General features: G+C 36.9%; 1 protein-coding gene across 1 annotated transcript in view; it reads right to left on the bottom strand.

Annotated features, from left to right (window-relative positions):
- Positions 1–21,801, bottom strand: part of LOC148940837 (phospholipase D1-like) — a 404,878-nt gene that overhangs the window by 108,699 nt on the left and 274,378 nt on the right. The window lies entirely within an intron of this gene.

The following is a 21,801-nucleotide window of genomic DNA, read 5'->3' as shown; positions in this document are numbered from 1 at the left end:
AAAAAATTATATTAGAAATATTTTCTTTTGTACTTGTTCCAACATTGAAAATAGAAATAAAATTACGGTGAAATAAAATGTTGAACTGATGAGCTTTCACCAATTATTATCATTATATATAAAATATCCAGTTTAATTTTGTTAGTACTTATAACATTTTTCAAAACACATATAGTTTTCAGTAAAGGGGCAATGACGCAGTAGGCTCTACACTTTCACGGTTAGGGACGGGGGCAGTAGCCAAACTCTTGTTTGTAGTAATTTTTGTTACTTTTATGACTGATTTGCATATTCAATTTAAGTTTTACTCGATATAAGATTTATTTATTCATTTATATTAGTACCTATTGTATGTTTCTTTGCTATGATTGTTTATTTAATTCCTGTTCGTTTTGGGCTTCATTTATTCTTTAATAGTAATTTCTGGTCGGTTTGACTTTAATTATTATATGAATTCATTTCTGCTGATGTCAAGTTTAATAAGGCCTTTACTTTTCTTTGAAAAACTTCTTTCTCATAAAGTTTTTTTTTTAATTAATTTCTGTTCGCTTTTCATTTCCAGGTATTTACTTAACTGCAGCCTATATTTTCGGGGAGTAGATATTTACATCACTTATCTCATTCCTAGAGAAGTACCTCTGACAAAAAAAAAATGACTTTTCTTTGAAAACTTATTTTCCAGGAAGTTTTTTTTTTAATTAATTTCTGTTCCTTTTTGATTGCCAAAGTTTTGGTGAATATACTGAATATGTGTCCAGTTTTTCGTGTCTCTAGCCTAAGAATTAAAATATATAATTCTAATTTAATAGTTCTGATTAGTGGCTTGTGATTTGTTTTAATACCCCCTTAACAAACCCCTGAAAGTTTCAACTAAATGCCGTCAGTCGTTCCTGGGACATTTCAGATACTTCATTCTGACAACTCTAGATGCACATAGTGTCTCTTGATTGAATATTCTAGACCATTAGCCGCTCTTAAGATATTGCGGATATAAGCTACTTTGTTGATAACACGGATGCACATAGTATCTTTTTATTTACGTAGTTTAAAATCCCATTAAGCATTCCCTGAAACTTCAAGCACTGTTCAACATACCCTCAAAGTTTCACCTTAATGCCCTCAGCCATTCCTGAGATATTGCTGATGCTCTCTTTTGACAATCAGCACGCAAATAATGAGTTTTGATTTTGTTCAACCTCCCCTAACATGCTCTGAAAGTAGTCACAAGTAAACATAGTACCAGTTGCAAGCAGTCGCAGTCATAGTTGCAAGTCGTCGTAGTCAGAAGTAGTCACTGTTGCAGTCGTAGTCGTAGTTGCAGAAGTAGTCAGCATTTGCAGCCACAGTAGTAGTAGTAGTGGTCCTGCAAGTTTCAAGTTAATACACTTACCTGTTTCTAAAATATTGCAAATATACATTTTTGATAACGTGAACGCAGATGGTATCTTTTTATTTAGCTCACCATACCCCTCAAAGTTTCGCGAAATTTCGCCTGGATACCCTTAGTCTTTTCGGACGCACCCATGAACAAACATTCCATCCTTTCACAATGATAAACCTGCATGTAAAAAATAGACAAATTGGATAATTTATAATCCTTACCCCAGGGGCTATGGGAGCATTTGATTTCCAATAAAACGAGGCTCCTCCAAAGATTACCAGAAGTCATCTTTATTTTTCCAACCCCACTCCTCGGCTTTAAGTTCAGAATCAGGACTTCCACTCCATACCTGAACTTGGTAGAAAACCTTGTAACTGTGGAATTTAGCCGCATCAGAAATCGGTGGTAACTGTTCTGGATGGATAAAGGTGCTAGCAGTAGTCACCTTCTTTTTAAAAACTTCCCTGCGGAGTTCATTTCGATTTCCCCCTTTTGATGATTCACATATCATGAGCGGAGCGTCTTCTCCAGAAACTCTTACTTCCTCCTTCGAAGCGGATTTCAGCATGAAAATTGCAGCTGATGTACGAAAATCGGCATTTGCCATTTGCTTCTTCAGAGCAAGACCTTTTCCCACACTGTGGATCCGTGAAGTAGAGTCACAGCCTAAGATGGCGTGAGATCTGATTCAAAAAGAATCAGATGGTATGTCTCTTGGCCCATCTTCTCTTTCAATTAGTGAATATCCCATATTCGGGGAGCTTTGTTCGACTTTAGCTCATGTGCAAAGAATAGTTTCTTGTTGATAGGTCACCATGATAACACAATAGAACTAAAAGATCAGTATCATCTCCAATCACGGCAGTGTAGTGTCGTAATACCGGAAGAATCAACAGCAGCTCGAACAATTGGGACATCTGCATCATCTGGTGCCTGGATTACGACGCCTGGATTACGGTGCCTGGAAGTCCTTTGATCAGAGATGAACAGCCAACGCGAGGATTAACCTGGCCTTGATTTTACCTTCAGCATCATTTTTTACCTTCAGCTACATATCTGCTGTGAAGAAAATCTCACGGCTGATTACATGACTTATCGTAAACTGGGCCATATCCTTTATGGTAGCTCCGCCATCATAGCCGTCAAACATAATAGTGGCAGATAGATACTTTTGGGTCACGTAAGCAGCATAATGGTCAAGAATTTCAGAGTATTGTTCGTTTTTGGCCCATAGAACTCTGTGCAGAAGAGCACCACCATCGATGAAATATCGAATGCCTTTCGGAAGAGGAGTACAGTGCTTCTCAAGATTGCAAGCCTGTGATAGAGCCTTGGCAAACTCTGGCTTGTTCGGAGACCGGAGCATGCAAGAACTGTCAAAAAATGATGCTGGGTAGGAATACAGTTTGAGTTAAAAGTAGTCAGATTCCGTGAGATAAATGCTCTTTGCTAGCGTGAAAAACCTCTGAAAAGGGAGAGTGGGATTTATTATTTTGCAGTCGCCACGTGGATTCTGCATCGTAGCAATTTGAACTGCCTGTTATTTTCGTGAAAAAACACAAAATCAGCGACCAGCTTTCCAGACATGGAGACAAAGATTTTTAGGCCTAAATCTCTAGGAGAATCAACGTCAGAACGTTGGTGATGTTTTTTAGTTGAAGATCCCATTAAATGGTGATCCTTTTTCTAGGAAATTGATAACGATTTGGGTGTCTTTACAATCTCTTAACTGCCTCGGCTCGGACGTTTCCTTTAGTCGTTCACTAGTACCATAGAAAACCTGTGACATACCCTCCATCGGAAGATTTAATGCAGAAGAGACTGGTCGAGACAGAACCCATAAAGACCTTTGAACCTCTGTCATACTACTTTCATCGGTAAGGACACCAAACGTTTTGGGACAACGCAAGAAGCTCCTGCTCAATCACAAGATCCGTGGAGAACCCAGCCCAGAATCTTTCAGAACGTCTGATCACGTGCATTCCATTCTGGAAGGGTTTATAGACGGCAGGATGGGTTTCCTGGAGCTTGACCATTCGCTGGAGGTAAATTTGACAGAATTCTGTGTGATTGTAGTGCCCAGATGCCGCCAGATAAGGTAGCATGTCAGAAGTGGATTTTCAGTGGAGATGCCATGACCCAGATCGTTCGGCTCTTAAGAAATTTCGCAGTACGGATACAGTATCGGAGCATTGGAACCACAGTTTCGAGGTTCTATACTGGAACAGTTCCAGTCTCTTCCTATCGATGAATCCCACTATTTTTTCCAGGGAAGGGTTTCCTTCTATATCCGCAACGTCTGCTTCTTTGTTCATAAGCTTTGTGTACAGGTTTTTGAGTTCCAATATTTCTTCAAGCTGTAGAACTGATTCAACAACACTGGGACGTTCTTCGAGAAAGACCTAGGAAAGCAGAATAGCATGTAGCGCAGTGTCAACCATAAAATGCCCACGCATTTTCCTGGTGATTGCTTTCCCGCTGAGAAGATGGGGGACAGTGTTAGGTGCCAGTGTTTAATTTTTTTTATGTGTGTGTTTTGTTGTAAGACGCTCACGTTGTAATGTTACACCTATATCTGTCATTTGTGGCTTCACAACTCTCAACTACAAATTTTAGCGAAAATAAACCATTTTTTTTTTTTTTAATAGCCTTAAATTTGTAATTATTGACATTCCACCTAAACTTAGTGGAAGAGGCAGGCCAATACAAAAGAAACGGATGGGTAAGTAAGAACGGTTATAAAATCCGTAATTCTGTCTTGATTAAAGCGAAGTTGAACTTATCGCCTTTGGTCTAGGACATTTCTTTGAGATTTCATACACAAGAAATACAATATTTTCAGTTAGGAGTTGCATACTGACAGTTATAAGCAAAAAAAAAGACTGTCCAGCATTACATAAGAGAAGAAAATACCTCGTAAATTTTATAAAAACTTGTACGAAAGAAAGAGCTATTTCAAAACAGAGGGAAAAGAAGTTACCATAATAAAAGGGACGACTACCCTTTTTCGTAAGCCCAGTTAACGCTGAGGTACCACCTGGGTCTAATGAAATTTCAATAGTACACTTTTTAATGAACAGTCAAGAAAATGAATATACTTACAAAGCGAAGTAAAGAGAATTTCTATTGAAGCAAAAATAGAACTTTGGCATTAACAGTAAGTAGTTTAGGGGGTCAAAGACCTTACATTTTCAGAAGAATTTCTGCCAGTTTTAAGTTTAAAAAGCTCTATGTATTTCTATTTAATTTGTTATTACTTTGTAAATTATTTTCAGCTTCTTTTAAAGACAGAGACAAAATGAGTCAGGAATACAAAGACATTTACGATCTCGAGCCATTCCGTCTTTCACAAAACAAAGAAATAAAACTTATTTAGATTTCGCATCTCTTCTTTTCAAAATAACCAGTAATGATTTCAAATTTTCAAAGCATTTCATCAAAATACAAAATAGCTTCAAAAAGAAAAAAAACTGAATTATACTCTTATATCCTTTATTGGCTTAGAAATACCTCATTTCCTAGCATGAGAAGAATAAAATATTCGTTTTAACTCAACAAAATTAGTTTTTGGAACATGGGCTAAAACAGCAAAGCAGACAACAACACGTGAATACTAAAAACTAGAAAATCGAAACATAATTCTGTCACTTTGAAACTGTTAATGATTTTCTAGGTCAAGCTAAGTTTTGATAGGAGTTAAAATTGCCTCCAAAGGCCAAATTTCGAGCCCCCCCCCCCCAGTATCTGGCTGAATATTTGACTCACTTCTATTTCTGATCTTAGATGATTTTTCTGTTTGGCAAACTTCCGCATAAGATAAACAGAATAATTTTTTTACGCTCGGATAAAAAAAAATGAGTCATTTCCACTTTTCTCATTCCAAATTATCCTTCGATAAAAATTGTTGCCCAGAGAAAGACTGAAGACCAGAGAAAAAAAATAGTTTACCCCGTTCCCCCGAAACTCTGAATCTTCCCATCCACCACAAAACAGCATTTACTTACCAAACTAAGAACAAAAATCGTGAACTGTTAATGAAACCTATTGACTACACGCAGTCTCGGCAATACCTTGTGCCTGCTAGCATTTCGGCAAAAAATGGTACATTCACGTCACAGTGTATATATTATAGGCAGTATGATCTTTCTCTATCTCACCCATTATAAAAACCCGGACCGAGATACGAGGGCTCTATATAACGTATGAAAAGACGCACAAGTAGCTCTGTCCTCAGTCAGAAAACTCATATCTATCTTGAACACAAAACATGGCTTCAGAGATGGAACCTTAAATATTAATGAGAATAACCTTAAATTAATTCATTTTATACAACATATTAAAATTGGTAATTAGTAGTGCAATGTTATTATTAGATGTTTTTAGAAATTAAAAGTAGGTTTCGAAGTCTCAAGTTGGTTTCAAAAACATTTTGAGAAAGTTTCTGCCAAAATACGTGTTCCAGGGTAATTGGACCGCTGATGGCATATGAGAGGAGCTGTTTGTACGCGCTAATACAAGAATAAGTGGGAGGAGCTGTTTGTTCGCACCGAGAATGAAGAGCCAGAAATTATCTGCGGTAAACTTACTGCTATATCTTTATACTGTGATTCACGTGGGAGCTGGTACTACCCGTTCTTAGGCTGGGAGTGGTTCTCATAATGAATAGCGAATCATCTAAGTCTTGCTCAGGTTGAAAAAGTATTAATAAATTCTAGATGCTCACTTTATGACCGAAAAGCGTAATGTGTCAGTCTATGTATACCCGCCTGTAGAATCGACTGACGGAGACGGTAGTGACTTAGGTCAGTTTAAATAAAGTTGCAAGAACAAATCGACAAAATCCCAGATAGAATATGGCAGTTTTATTAGAAGACTTTAATGCCCTTTACCATCCTTCCTCTCTAATGCCCTTTACAACCATCTAGTTTAATGAAAGATGGTATCTTAGTTTGGGTAAATTTAATGGAAGAATAGTACCAATGCTTATAGACTGCTATTATCTTGTAGGTGCAATAGCCTAGTTATTACAAAAATAGTCAATGATAGTAAAAGGGCCTATATGGGCCCGTACTCTAAATTATATAAACAGTAGGTTAAAAGGTTTTTTTTCTAAGATAATTTCAAGCAGGACCATAATATTGCAGTTTAATATTGCACACAATATTGCACTTTTTTGTTTCTGAGAATTCGGACCGTTTCTCTGTGGTCTGCATACCAAAGCAAGTGCACTTTCTTGCAGCCAGCCAAAAAGAATTCTGGCGGCGGTCACCGTAGTGGCGGTTTGGCTGTATTCACGGAATCCCTCTTATCACCTTCTCTAGCTGGAAGCTGTGACTTTCTTATTGCAGTGAGGATCACGATTCCGTCAAGCCTTATCCTGGTTTGCTTGTATATGCCTACAGATTACCGAACAATTGCCTCTGATCGGAATTTTGGTCAGGCCTGCAGTCGGCTCGGACCAGTGCTTCCATTCCACTAATGTGGGCATAAAGTATTTAAGTACGAAAAAAAGAGTAGAATTATAGTAGGACACAATCCGAAAGTAAGTATGTTATCATACTTACACTATATTACCGGTGTTTCCCCTTCAAATGTTTTCATTCCCTAAAAGTCTGGTGAAAAATCCCTAGCTCGAGGTCCACATCAGACATCGTTATTTTGTTTCAAACATCCCTGCAACGGATTTTGATACGCTTGCAGCCCACGTGCACGACCAATGCAGCATAAGTGACATTTACCCTGCCGGTTCACGTCACCCAAACCTAGGCAAGATTGACGTGAAGTTAGCGAATGGGAGAAAATAAATAAAGAACACTATCGGACTGTTCTTAATGAGCTACTAGCCAAAATTAGAGTTCCTTTCCAACTGCTAGAAGACAATTCAACAAAAGATAGGATTGCCCTAGAAATACATACTTGCGAACTGATGCACGCCTTGAAGTTTGCCCTGAAATGTGTTGTCCTAACATCCCGCATCAAGTCAGGAACAAGATAATCTGTCTGGAATAACCCCGATACTAAGAGTGCAAAACAACGTAGTAAATTTTGGTATCGAGCATGGATTGAGTACAACAAGCCTCGCTCTGGGCATGTATTCCGTAGCTACTGACAAGCAAAAAAGCAATTCGCATTTTGTGTCTAAAAGGCCGAAGCTGACATATTAGAAAATCAATCGAAAATTTTTTAGCGTAATCCCAAAAAGTTATGGAAAGTATACAAAAGTGAATTTCGTGATTCTAACCGTTATTCCATAATCAGTGAAAACGAATGGGTAACTCACTACAAAAATGTTTTTTTCCGTTCCTGATTCACTTGTGAACCAGGAATTTACGGAACAGTTGAATGCTCGCCTGAAAAATACTGAACATGTACATAGCAAAAATAGTATTTCTAAGAATCTAGCCCATACTATAATATCTAAGCTAAAGAGTGGCAAAGCTGCTGGAATTAATGGAATTTGCAGTGACCATCTAAAAAATGCTTTTGATCTATTTATCGATCATCTTACCCTGCTATTTCAAATGTACGTCCCACAGCGTATCGTGCCAAGCAACTTTTGTGTCGGGATTACTACCACGATATTGAAGAAAAATAAAGAAGCGACTTCGTGCAGTTCGTACAGACCAATTACAGTGTCGAGTTTATTTAGTAAAGTGTTCGAAAAACTCCTGCTGCCGTTTGTTGTTTCAAAATGTCTCGCAGGAAGTAAGCATCTTGGGTTCCGGGCGCATGTCGGTTGTGCCACAGCTCACAGAATTACTTCGACTATTTTGCGCAGAGCCTCTGCGAAGGGTTTTCCTGTGTTTACATGTAGCGTTGACATTTCTGCTGCTTTTGATCGTATTTTGCACTCACAAGCATTGTTATCACTTCTGGATTGCGGCTTTGATCCTCCATCGTGTCCGTTTTGTAGTTTTAGTATAGTAACATAGTTATACGTATTGTGCTAGGTAGAGATAGAGCGAAATAATCGACCAGTGCTTTCGGAGGATGTACCACTACTTAAAGGTGTAAGACAGGGTTCATGTTTAAGCACAAGTTTCAACCTTGATGGGCTTGATATTAGCTACTTGTCATAAGCCGACGATCTACTGCTACTCAGTTTTTCTATATCTGGTTTACGGGATAATTTGGCTAAGATTGTTGAACTTTGTAAATCTATTGGTCTTGCTGTGAATGTCTCCAAAACAGAGTTTTGTATTTTCAACAGGTCGGCGAAGTACAATTTCCCTGTTTCGCTCAATATTAAAGGTTCACTGATTAATGAATCGGATAGCCTGCGTACCTCGGAATTGATTATGGTTCAACGATAAGACTGGCCAACGGGTTTATTAAAGATTAATTAAAAAAAACCTTTTTTCAGAAAATAAGTTTTTCAAAGAAAAGTAAAGAACTCCATTAAACAAAAAATGAGCAAAAATAAAATCAAATAATCTAACAAGCGTGAAACTACTACAAATCAGCATCGATAAATAAATGAAACCCAAAACGACCAGAAATTACAATAAATAACCGAGTCAAACTCAAAACGAGCAGAAATTAACATGAGTAAGGCTCAAAACCCCTATGCCTTCCCAAGGCCAGAACATAATTTGCACTTTAGTGAAAAACTATATATGTTTTTACTTTTGTAACTTTAATAAATCAAATAGTATAAACATTTTGATTACTAAATATCAGTATATGTATATTAAACTGACAATGCGGATTCATTTGTATTTTTTTCAGTAAAGTGCAAATTATGTTCTGGCCTTGGGAAGGCATAGGGGTTTTGCGCCCAACTTATGTTAAGTTCATGAAATTAGGTGATATAGAATTTTTTTACTTAGACAGGAGGGACGAGGTACATAGACGAGGTGCAGGGCTCATGATGGATAAGGAAGCTACCAAGTCTTGTTTAGCCTGGAAAGGTGTTAATAATAGAACACTAATGGCTCATTTCATGACTAAGAATTTCAGGGTATCAGTTATAGTAGTATATTCCCTTGTAGAACCGACTGACGGAGATACTAGTGACTCAGATGAATTTTACTTACAGTTACAGGAGCAAATAGACAGGGTCCCAGGTAGAAATATGATGTTATTACTGGGAGATTTTAGGAAAGGACTAGGTAAATTTGGTGTAGGAAAAGAAAACAGTAATGGATACAGACTTCTGCAATTTTGTAGGTATAACAATCTAGTTATAACCAATACGGTGTTTGGTCATAAAATGGTTCATAAGTTAACATGGTATTCACGTGTTGGTAAGACAGCAAAGCTTATTGATTATTCTATAGTAAACCGAAGACTGGCAGGATCAATACAAGATACTAGGGTATGTAGGAGTGCTGTTATTGATGTTAAAAATAAAGATCATCATCTAATAGTGTCAAGGGTTAATTTAAAGCTGAAATATCGGAAGGGTGACTACCTCCCCGGAAGTTATGATGTTGGTAGACTCCAGGATGAAAATTTGAGAGAAACGTTCCAGGAACAGTTGAAAACTAAACTTGAGAGTTTAAAATTTGATAATGTAGAAGATGGTTGGAATAATTTTAGAAAAATAGTTTGTGAAGTTGCTAAAGGTGTATTAGGACACAAAGCTAGAACTGCAGCTAAGAATATTAGTGAAAAAGCTTTATGTTTAATAGAAAGGAGAAAGGACTTGTACAAGAATTATCTGAGTGATAGATTGTATGAAAACAAAAGAAATGTAAAGAAAGTGGAGAAAGCATTAAAATATGAACTAAGGAGGTGTGAAGTGGAGGCCATGGATAAAATTGGCGAGGATCTGGAAGATGCAGCTAGACGGCATAATAGTAAAATATTATACTGGCACGTTAACAAATTGAGAGGGAGTAGTCAATCCGGACTATGCCCAGTTAAAGATAGGAATGGAGTCGCAATTAGCGATAAGGAAAAAACTAAAGAGAGATGGGCTGAACATTTTGAGAATTTGTTTAACCGAGGTAGAGTTGCAGGAAAAAATATAGAGGAAAATGAAAAAGTTTGTGATATCTTGGATGTTTTGTTTTGTGAGGAGGAATTAGCAACAGTACTAAAAGGATTAAAGAATAATAAGGCTCCAGGTGCTGATAGAATGGTAAATGAGTTTTTTTAAATATGGTGGCTCTGAGGTTAGAAATAAGTTACTGAAGGTTATGAATATGATTTTTGAAAAAGGGGAAGCACCTAACGATTTTAGGAAAACTTTAATTAAACCACTATATAAGAATTGTGACAAGAGTGAGTGTGGTAATTATCGAGGCATTAGTCTGGTCTCTCTAGATAGTAAATTACTTATTAAAATGATACATTTTAGACTGAGAGATGCTGTAGACAAAGTTTTAAGAGAACAATAGTGCAGTTTTAGACAAGGTATAGGATGTGTTGACCAAATTTTCACTCTTAGGTTAATAATTAAGAAGTGCCTGAGTTGTGAAATACCTTTAGCCCTCAATTTTATAGATTATGAGCAAGCGTTCAATTCTGTTTGTAGAAGAGTTTTAGTAAAGGTTTTATCCTTGTATGGTACACCAGACAAATACATTAAAGTGATGAGTGCTTTGTACGACAATAACACTGCTGTGGTTAAGATAGGAAATAAGGTTAATAGCTGGTTTTGTATTAAATCAGGAGCTAAGCAGGGTTGTGTTCTATCCCCCTTTGTATGGATTATTTTAACGGACTTTGTTTTAAGGAGCACAGGAAAGGCAATGGGAGACCACGGAATCAAATGGGGAGGAAAAAGTCTCCTGGACTTGGATTATGCTGATGATTTAAGCATCCTAGATGAAAGTGTGAGCAAAATGAAGGAAGTTTTAGAGGTTTTGCGAGTTCAGGGTGCTAGAATTGGTTTGAAAATTAATGTTAGGAAGACTAAGTCACTAAAGCTAGGAATAAGTGAAGATGAAAAGGTGACGTTGGGTAATGAAAAGATTGATCAGGTGGGCAGCTTCACTTACCTTGGTAGTTTTATTAGTAAAGATGGTGGGAGCAGTGAAGATGTTAAATATAGAATAGCCAAGGCTCAGGGTGTTTTTTCACAGTTAAAAAAAGTCTGGAAAAATAGGAAGATAAGTCTGCAAACCAAGATTAGAATATTGGAATCTACAGTGATGACAGTGGTCAAATATGGTTCTGAAGTATGGACGCTCCGAAAAGCGGGTGAAGATTTTCTAGATGTTTTCCAGAGAAATTGACTAAGGATTGTTCTGGGCACCCGGCTGATTGACTATTTTTCAAACAGTAGGCTGTACGAAAAATGTGGTTCATTACCGCTCTCTAGGGTTATAATGAAAAAACGGTTGAGATGGCTAGGACACGTTGTTTGGATGAAGGATGACAGATTGCCGAAGATTGTTCTTTTCGGCCAACCGTCTAGGGTTAAACGGAAAGCAGGTCGGCCTCGTCTGGGGTGGGAGGACGTCAGAAAGAAAGATTTAAAGGAAATGGGAACTTCGTGGGCGGGTGTAAAAAGGGAGGCTTTGAATAGATTGGAGTGGAAGCGTGCGTAGCTGTGTTGGCCTCAGGCGGCTTGGTGATGCGATGAGTTTTTAGTAGTAGTAGTAGTATCTTATCTTTACTATAAAAATGCCAAGCCTTCCTATCACTTTCGACTATGTGCACTAGCCCTTTCAATTTCCAATCGTATGAGCCCTTTTTGAGTTTCTAAGACAACGCTTTCTATAAACACCTTATATGTCCCCAGGGCATAAATTACAACCCTTGCACTGAGGGCTGTGAGGGGGTTGTCACTTGTCATCCTCAAAGACCTAATTTCCAGAACTTACAACTACCTTAATCAAAACGGCTATCTCAAAATTTTGATTGGATGTGTATAGGGAAATGGTGGGCGTGAGAGGGGCGTTAGTTGCTCTCCAATCACTTCCAACTATTAAAAAAGGCACTAGCCCTTTCAATTTCCAATCAAATGAGCCGCAGTAGTTGCGCCTTCTATCGTATATGTATCACCGCTTTGGGACTTGTTAAAAGTGACCCAAAAAAGACAGCTGCGAACCATTACTACAATCTGGCAAAATTTATGTTGCCTTTACCTTTATGATTCTCGAATAGTTACGTCAGTAGCCGTTACGGGATCATTGATCCAGTGACAAGAATTGGTAAAATTAGCAAGAGCAACCCGCCGCAGCGTGCAATTCCTTGCTGATTCGCCGTTAACTCGTCTTGTCATGTAAATAGTTAGTGTATATATTTGTACCTTTAGATGAGTGTCTTTTTCCTTTCTTTACTCCGTTTATTTCTTCTCTTGTTGTAAAGAGAGCATAAAATAAGTTATTATTATTATTACTTAAATGAGAAATAATAGTTCACGTAGTTCATAATAGTAGGTTAAATTTGTTCCTTTTCCAGAAGTATTCAACGAAGACTTTAACGTTTCACTCCGCATCAGAGATAGTAGCACGAGTTCACATTACCGCGTCACATAGTCGTGTTTTTTTCTTATCGTCTTCTTTCACAGCTCAACTTTACGCTACCAAAATGAACGGTCTGTTTCATAAATTATGCCCTAGCCCAATGGTCAAGTTTATGTGTGGGTAAAGGAAATCTACATTTTGTCTTATTTCTTAGGCTTTTTTAAAACTTTATGATAAGCTGCAGTGTTCATCAATGATGCAGATAAAAATTTAAGAAACTATGAGAAACATTTAACTTATAAAATTCTTTTCTTTTTTCGAAAGAAGAAGGATAAAACTTTTCTGACATCAACTTAGCTTTTTTTTCTCTTTCTCGTCGAATTTCCACTGAAGTTATTTCCATTTTTATGATGTACTTCCTCAAAATACAAATTAGTTAGGAAATGAAAAAAAGGAGAAGAAAAATAGAATTATACTTTTATTATCTTTACCCAGTCTAGAACTATTTCTTATGCTAGTACAAGGAGAACTATAATTTCATCAGAATAAACCAAATTAGCCAAGGGCCTTTGAAAAAGACAAGAACAAATCGTAGCTAAAACGGCCCGTGTAAACTAAACATTAAAAACATCCAATAGAATTTTCAGAGTCACACTAAGAAAGGAAAAACAAAAAAGAATAAAAAAAATCCCTACGACAAAACTACAAACCAAATGCACCAAAAAAGAGGATGATAAGGACATAACCTCGACTAAACCCCATGTTTCAACTTTGAATTCGAGTTTTTATAAGACGTTAGAGTGAAAATATCAAAAGCTCCAAACTCAAGAACAATCCTCGAGTTTCTATACCCTCAAGGCAAAAACAATAAATATTTTCAATTACGAAAATTCAAAACTCGCATACCTCGCATTTTCTAGAATATTAATCAATGGGTGCAAATCTCATAGAAATGAAAATGAATAGTCACAACTCGGTGGAAAAAATCTAGCTAAAACCTTACCGGAACATCAACGACGATTCAAGTAAATATATCGGAAACCCAAACCCTCGTTTTACTTTTCAATATTCTTAATCTCAAACAACTACAAGAATTACAAGCAGCAATGATGTATACTAGTATGGCATTCAATCTCCAAGAAACTATTATCGTGATTTAGCTATTGCTGGGACCCCTGTTTCTTCTATCCATGTTCGCTTTTAGAAGATTTTTCTTCCTCAATTTAGATTCGGGAGGGTAAGGTTTTTACCAAGGTACCAGATCCATCCGATGCAAATAAATTTAATCTGGCTGATATAATTACAAAGAGCCGTTCGTCAATGAAAAAAAAATATTTTGAAGATACTTCCCAGTCAGGATATGGGGACTTAAAATTATGTAAATAGTCTTAATTTCAAATTGATCGTTTATCGATTCATGACCATTTTATCGATTGCCTAAGAACCACTGACTGGTCCGATGTCTTAAATTGTCAAGAGGTAAATTTTTCCACAAATAGTTTTGCAAAAAGGCTAAGTGAAATTATCCATTCAACTTTTCCTATTCGTAAAACTAACGGAAAAATATCCCTATATGCCCCTGGATGTCACATAGCCTCATTGTCTCCTCATATCGTAAAAAAAAATTATATAAGTTAGCCTGTAAGACCAGTAGTGATATTGACCTATCTAATTATAAACATTATAAAAACTTATACACTGAACTCATCCGTGAAGCGAAGAAAAATTATTATTATTATACAAAAATTATCAATTGCAAAGGAAACCTGAAAAAGATTTGGTCCACCATTAATGATATACTTTCAAAAAATAGAAAATCAAAGTCTATACCTATTCGCCTTAAAGACACAAATGGTAGATTAATTGATCCCTTACGTGTACCTGATGCAGTTAATAAATATTTTTCTAATGTTCCTCATACTGACTCTCGCCCCTTCTCACAGGCTGTAATCCCTTGCCTCAATTTTAGATCCATGTTTTATTGCCCGACTGATAGCAATGAGGTACTTCAAATCATCGGTTCTCTCCCTAATAGTTTTACTCCTGACTGTATTGGATTAAGTCATAAGCCCCTGAAGACCATTTCTCCTTTTGTTTACGAGCCCATCAAGCATATTGCCAACCTATCTTTAACCCACGGAGTTTTCCCTGATTTACTAAAGTCAGCCATAGTTATTCCAGCTCTTAAAAAGGGCAATCCAGCTGAGATAGGTAATTATCGTCCAATCTCAATTCTTCCTGTTATATCGAAAGTGCTCGAGAGAATCATCTTCAGACGTCTGTCTCCCTTTCTGTTTGGCAGTCAGCACTCCGTATCATTGATTTTCCCTCACCAATATGGCTTTAGGCCGAAATTCTCAACCTCTCATGCTCTAATTGACGCCACACAGTTCATACGCTCACAACTCGACCTTAAAAAACTGTATTGGGCTTATTTTTGGATTTTTCTAAGGCCTTTGACATAGTCGATCATAGTATTTTAATAAGTAAATTAAATAGTTATGGTATTCGTGGTGTTCCCCTCTCTTGGTTTGATTCTTATCTTTCTGGAAGGGTACAGAGTGTGAGCCTGGGTGGAGTATACTCTCAGCCCTTACCTGTTCGGAGGGGTGTCCCGCAAGGCTCCGTTCTAGGCCCTATTTTAATTCTCCTATACATCAATGAGCTTGTTATAGACCTGGGCCCTTCAGTGTATCCTGTATTATTTGCTGATGACAGCAACTTCTTCATCACTGGCACCAATCTACCATTGGCAATAACGTCTGCCCAAGTCCTTCTGAACAGAGTCCAGGCGTGGTGCCTTATGAATAACATGACCATTAATAGCGAAAACAGTCAAATAGTATTATTCAGAGCCCCCTACAACAAAAACGTTATTCAACCTGCTCTTGATATCAGGAACTCTTCTGACATCCTCCCACAAGTGGAGGCTGCCAAGTTTCTTGGTGTATTTATTGGCTCATGCTTGTCATTCTCTAATCATATTTCTTACATAACAGCAATAATTTTGAGACAAGTAGCTGTGATTAACCGTGTGAATTATTTTCTTCCTCCTGACATCCTAGTTACCCTCTATTATTCCTTTATTTTTTACCTTTCTTATTGCGGATCAGTTTGAGAAAATACAAAACCGTCCTTTACTAAAAAACTCAAATTTGCCCAAAACCGCGCCATTAAGGCAGTTTTTTAGCTTCTCAGTCTATATCCAACTCGTGATTTGTATTCAGATTTTGGAATAGCTCCACTTGATCAAATCATACAAAAACTAAACTTATCGCTTGCTTACTCTGCTTTCCCCAATAATCTTCCGCCTCAACTACTAACCTATTATAATATTAATAATTCGGAAGCCCACTGTCTCCGTTCATCCAATAGAGCCTTTAAAATTCCTGAATGTGTTTCAAGTGCTGCCCAGCAATCTCCCATTTACAAATCTATTATTCAATGGAACAAAACTCCAGTGTTGAACTTGCCACAAGTTTTTGCAAGTTGTATAAAAATGTAACAAAACTTGATATTATATCAACATATCTTGATTGATATGTTTTATTCTTCTATATTTTTTTTTCTCAGTGTTACTTTAATTTTTTTTTCTTTTTTTGGTCCTTAACAAGTTATCTTCTAGGATCTTTACTGTTATTGATGTTTGTGTTATGTTTTTATTCAAATAAAATTGAATTGAATTGAATCGTAATTACGCTGGGATAGCCTCTTGTATTTTTCTCTCCTCTCACTTTTTCTTTTTTTGCCTTTATGTATTAAGCTTACGCATCGAGCCCTGTTCTCCATTGGCTAGAGTTGTAATTTTATTGTAACTATTCGTAAACAGATTGTGAAAAGAAAATGTAAGTAAGGAACGACACGAGTCAATAGTAACCGAAACTATAGAAAAACGGTATTTTGTAAAAATTAATGCACCAAAGGAATTGAATTTTTATACTGGTTTCAAATATATAAAATTCACGAAGTTTGACGCTGCCAATCAAACGCTACGAGCCTGAGAGAATTCACCTGATTTTCGAAAAAGGGAGGAAACACCCCCAAAAATGAAATCAATATTAATAAGTGTTAAACGATTCGACTCAGCATATCGACATTTCTCACTGTAGGTGTTTGAGCTCCTATGAACAAAAATATGGATTTTGCGCTTTTTCCAAGGCGAGCTCGCGGATGCGTGCTTATTTGTTTTTTTCCAGGGGTGATCGTACAGAGCCCATGTTCTTAGAAAATCTAGAGACAGCTCATGCGAACGCAAATTAGAAATCCTAGTGCCCTTTCTAAGTGACCAAAAAGATCGTGCCACGGGAAAGTGACGTTTTTACCGTTTTGTGTCAAAAATTACTATTTTACTTCACAGAGGGCCAAGTTGCTATCGATTAAAAATCCTGAGACAACCAGTCAATATAAAAGTGTCAAAAAACTATATATTGAGCTTCTCAGTTGAAGAGAAATTAATGTACCATGGTGGCGCATTCATTCATGAAAATACGGGGAGTCTATACAACACGAATGGTTAATATGGATATTTATCTTAATACTTTATTTTATTAAGTTGACTCACCTGATTTTCCATAAAATCATGTTTAGTGATGCATAATTGCACATCAGCTATTACAAAGGGGGTGTTTGGTCATTTTTAAGGCGGGAGGAGGTGCCTAAAAGAGTACATTTTAGTGCCAAAACTCTCTATCTCTCCGAGAGCCTTCCTGGCTGAATGATGCTGCCTTATTTTTATATTTTGTTTTGAAATTTCTATTATATAGCATTAAAAGCGCCAATTAGATCAGGTAAGCCCCCCGCCCTGAAATTCAGCATATGGGCGCCCATTGTTTAATATACATATACTTATATTTATTCCTTAAAGTTTTAATAACTTTTTATCTATTAGAGTAAAAAATTGAAAACATTCAAAATATATTTTGTTTTCAGCAAAGTGCAAATTATATTCTGGTCTTGAGAAGGCATGGGGGTTGTCAGCCTTGCTCATGTTAATTTTTGCTCGTTTTGAATTTGACGCATTTATATTCGACCACCCGTCCCATAAAATCTTGTATGCCCCGGGGCTTAACTTACAACCCTTGTCCATGGGCTCTGATGGGTTGTGTCCACCCTACAAGGCATTGTTATATGCTCTTTGGACTATTGCGGACAGAATTACTATCTCACAATTTCGATCGGATACGGTTAGGGAAAAGAGGTGTCAGGAAGGTAGGGGGGGGGGCTGTTGCCCTCCATCCCTTTTGACTCTTAAAAGGGAAATAGAATTTTACATTTTCATTCAAATGAGCCTCCTCTAAAGTTCAAACGACCACCCCTTCCATAAAAACCTTAAATGCCCCCGTGGCATAACCTACAACCCTTGACCCCAGACTCTGAAGGGTTGCGTCAACCCTGAACTTGTTATGTGATCTTTCGACTATTTTCTGAACAAATTGCTATCTCAAATTTCTATCGGATGCATTAGGGGAAAATAGGACCTGAGGAGGGGGGGCTAGTTGCCCTTCGATCACTTTGACTCAAGAAAGGGCACCAGAACTTCTGATTTCAAATTCAATGAACCCCCCTCTGAAGTTAATACTACCCCATTTCAATGAAAACCTTATAGGTCCCCAGGACATAACTTACAACGCTTGCCCTGAGGACTGTGGGGAGGTTGTCATCCTCAAAGACATCATTTCCAGAACTTTCAACTACGTTGGACAAAATGGGTATCTAAAACTTTTGATTGGATGTGTTTGGGGAAATGATGGGCGTGGGGGGGGGACTGGTTGCCGTCCAATCATTTTTGACAATTAAAAAGGACACCAGCCCTTTCAGTTTCGTCATAGTCTACCCCCCCCCACCCCCTCAATGCGGATTAGTATACTCGCTCTATCTGATGAGTCGCTGTCTCCTAACAGAAATAAAGATAATTATGTAATAATTTCCACTACAGGAAATTATTTCCCAGAAATCAAAGACAAAAATATATATTTTGTATTATTCGGTATTTTCATTAAAAAATGTTTTTCTTGGGTTTTTTCACCGAAAAACTTGAAAAAAAACAATTAAGTTACCCATCCCTTGATTTTGAATATTTTGTGCCCTATCCTGAATTTTCGTGTAGTTCCACCACTTCCAAGGGGCTCATCCTAGGCACGAACGAACTGAATTTAGTTTTGCGGAGAAGCTTGCTTCTTTCAAGCATCTGACATCTGACCTTCTAACTCTTATGAGTCTCTCTTTTTCTACCAATCATTATTTGTATAAGTTACAACATTTGGGTTCTTTATACATTTATTAAATACACATTAACAGATATAAAATAAAAGAAAATTTAATTTGAACTAATTCATCCGACAGGATTCCACCCTGGAGATGTGCTCCTGTCATCAATGCCATCACGTGTTTCGTGGAAGTTTTGAAAATACTCTTTTTTAAAACCTTTGGTTCCATCCGGCCCTCTTGGCTGCCTAATTACACAGCTTTGGGACCGGTATATGGCTCTTCATTTTTGTAGTTCGCACCTCTTCTGCACGGTGGCACATACACATTGGTAACTGTGACTTCGTCTCGGTTGTCGACGATTGATTTTTCCATTAAACTGTATTTTTCTGTTACAGCATCTATTTTTACATAGTTTTCTGCAGCTGAAGCGTTGGCTCCGGCACCTTTCATATCATTGGAATGAGGATCTTTGTCTGAGCTAGGTTTTGAACCACGCCTCCACCAACTATCAGATGACGAGCCTTGGACAGAATTTTGCCGAGTTTTTGCTGAAACATTTCTTCTTCGATTTTTCGAATTTCAGGAGCTGCCACTCTCATCCTGTTCACCAATAGAAGAAGGCTCTTTACTTGAGCTCAGCTTTGTACTACGCTGCAACTAATTATCTGTAGGTGTTTCTTGATTCTGGCTCAAACTATTCTCACCCGTTGACTCAATTTTATTCTGGCTTAAATGTAAAACTTCTTTTTGAGCCTCATTTTTGTTGGAATTCCCGTACAAATTGTGGTCATTGGTACAGTTCAATTTCTTTTTATTCAAATTTGAGTTTCCACCGTTTTTTTTTCTTGGCTTCATCAGAATTCTCTTTTTCTGGGGCTTCATTTTGTTTTTCCTTGCTCATATCGTTCTTGAGACGTTCTATGTCCGAAATCTACTTGTTCACTTCTGTTGCTGGCGAATCACGAAGCAATGATAATGCCAATCCTGATGTTGAAATTCAGTTCACTTTCAGCAGTCAGTTTCGGGATATTATCTACCTTTTTAGAATCAATCACCCTTTGCTCGGATTGAAAAAGTTTTTTGCTGATATACTTTCTACTTGTTGCATCTTTTTCACTTCTTTCTTCAAGTTGGCTACGGTTGAACTCAGTTTGGCCACATGAAAATAAGAACTGGATAAGATTCCCTTCAAATCACGTTTTTCAATTTGGCTTTGGTGTATTTTCAATTTTTCCGTAATTGATCGTAACTTCTACCATCGGAAGAAATTAATATCAATAAGTAATGACTAATTCCAAAATCAGAATTAATAGAGTTGCTATTGCGTCAAGTTTCCTTGGTAGACCAGCTTTAAGTTATACTGCTTGCCAAAAATGACTTTTTCCCAACAATAGAAAATGACATATTAAGATGATGGATGTGTTGGATTTCCCATTTTCATACTTGAGAGCGAAAAAGATTTTGGACACATTCATGTAAACAAAAAAAAGGGGAAACTACGTTTTAAAATTAACACCCAAGAAAAAAAAAGAATACTGGCTAATATTTCCGTGTCTTAAGTGGGCTTAAATAACATTGGCTTATTTTCTCAACGTCAATTATCGCAAAGGAGCCATCCACATTATTCCTTAACCTGAGATTTTACCCGTTGTTGTACTTGATTGCAATTTATATGCAACATTTTTGAGGCAGTAAAAGCAAAGCTAAAAATGATTGGCTCTTTTGTATGATTAGTTAAAAACAAATTTGACAGAATATGATTTTCAAAGGAAGATAAAGAGCTATATTAAATTTAAGACAAGTGGAAATACAGTCAAATAGTAATTCAGGCGTAAATAAGACATAAGTCACTATAAATAAATAAATGAAACCCAAAATGAAGAAAGATTACAGTAAATAATCAAGTTAAACTTAAAACGATCAGAAACTACAGCAGACAGGAGTAGTGCTAACCCCTGCGTAAAGACCAGAACGTTATTTGCGCTTTGATGAAAACAATTCATGTTTCGAACTTTATATGGGAGGATCTTTTCATGAAGTTTTCAAGGGGGAAGGGACATTGCTATGAAGGGGGCGCCGGATTTCCCATCATTATTTAAAAAAAATCAGAAATTAAATATAAAAAACAAGTTTTTTAACTGAAAGTAAGGAGCAACATCAAAACTTAAAACGAACAAAAAAATATTAGCTATATGATTGGGTTCACATTCTAGTCAATGCCTCGCTCTTTAAGCCAAAGATTTTTTAGTACTTTCATAAGAGCTATTTATTCTAATTAACGGCCTTTGTGATTAAGGGGTCATTTTTAAAGAATTGGAACAAAATTCGAACTTTAGCGTAAGAGCGACGTATTGACTAGGGGACAAACCCCCTAATATACGTAATAAAATATACGAATAAATAAGTTCGTTACGTAAGTTAATTCGTAAGTTACGTATATTTATTACTAATAAAAACGTTCGTAAATAAAATTCAACAAGTTTCGAGAAAGCCATTTAACCGAATAAAAGTAAAATTAATATGCAAATTTCGATTTAATTATTCATGCGCGGCGAGCCAAAATCAAAACCTGCATTAATTAAAAAACGTTCACAAATGAAATAAAAAAAAACCAGTTTTTTTTAACTGAAAGTAAGGAACGACGTTAAAACATAAAACGAACAGAAATTATTCTGTATATGAAAGGGGCTGTCCCCTCCTCAACGCCTCGCTCTTTACGCTAAAGTTTTTTATTGTTTTAGAAAATAATGTTGTGAGACAGAGTCAAACTTCAGCGTAAAGAGCGAGGCATTGAGGAGGGGACAGCCCATTTCATATACGGAATAATTTCTGTTCGTTTTAAGTTTTAACGTC

The sequence above is a fragment of the Artemia sp. Qi Xiang Cuo genome, chromosome 19 (assembly GCF_049724085.1).
Source record: "Artemia sp. Qi Xiang Cuo chromosome 19, ASM4972408v1, whole genome shotgun sequence".
NCBI lineage: Eukaryota > Metazoa > Arthropoda > Branchiopoda > Anostraca > Artemiidae > Artemia > Artemia sp. Qi Xiang Cuo.
The sequence above is the reverse complement of the archived record's forward strand: the minus strand, read 5'-3'. Positions and strand labels throughout refer to the sequence as shown.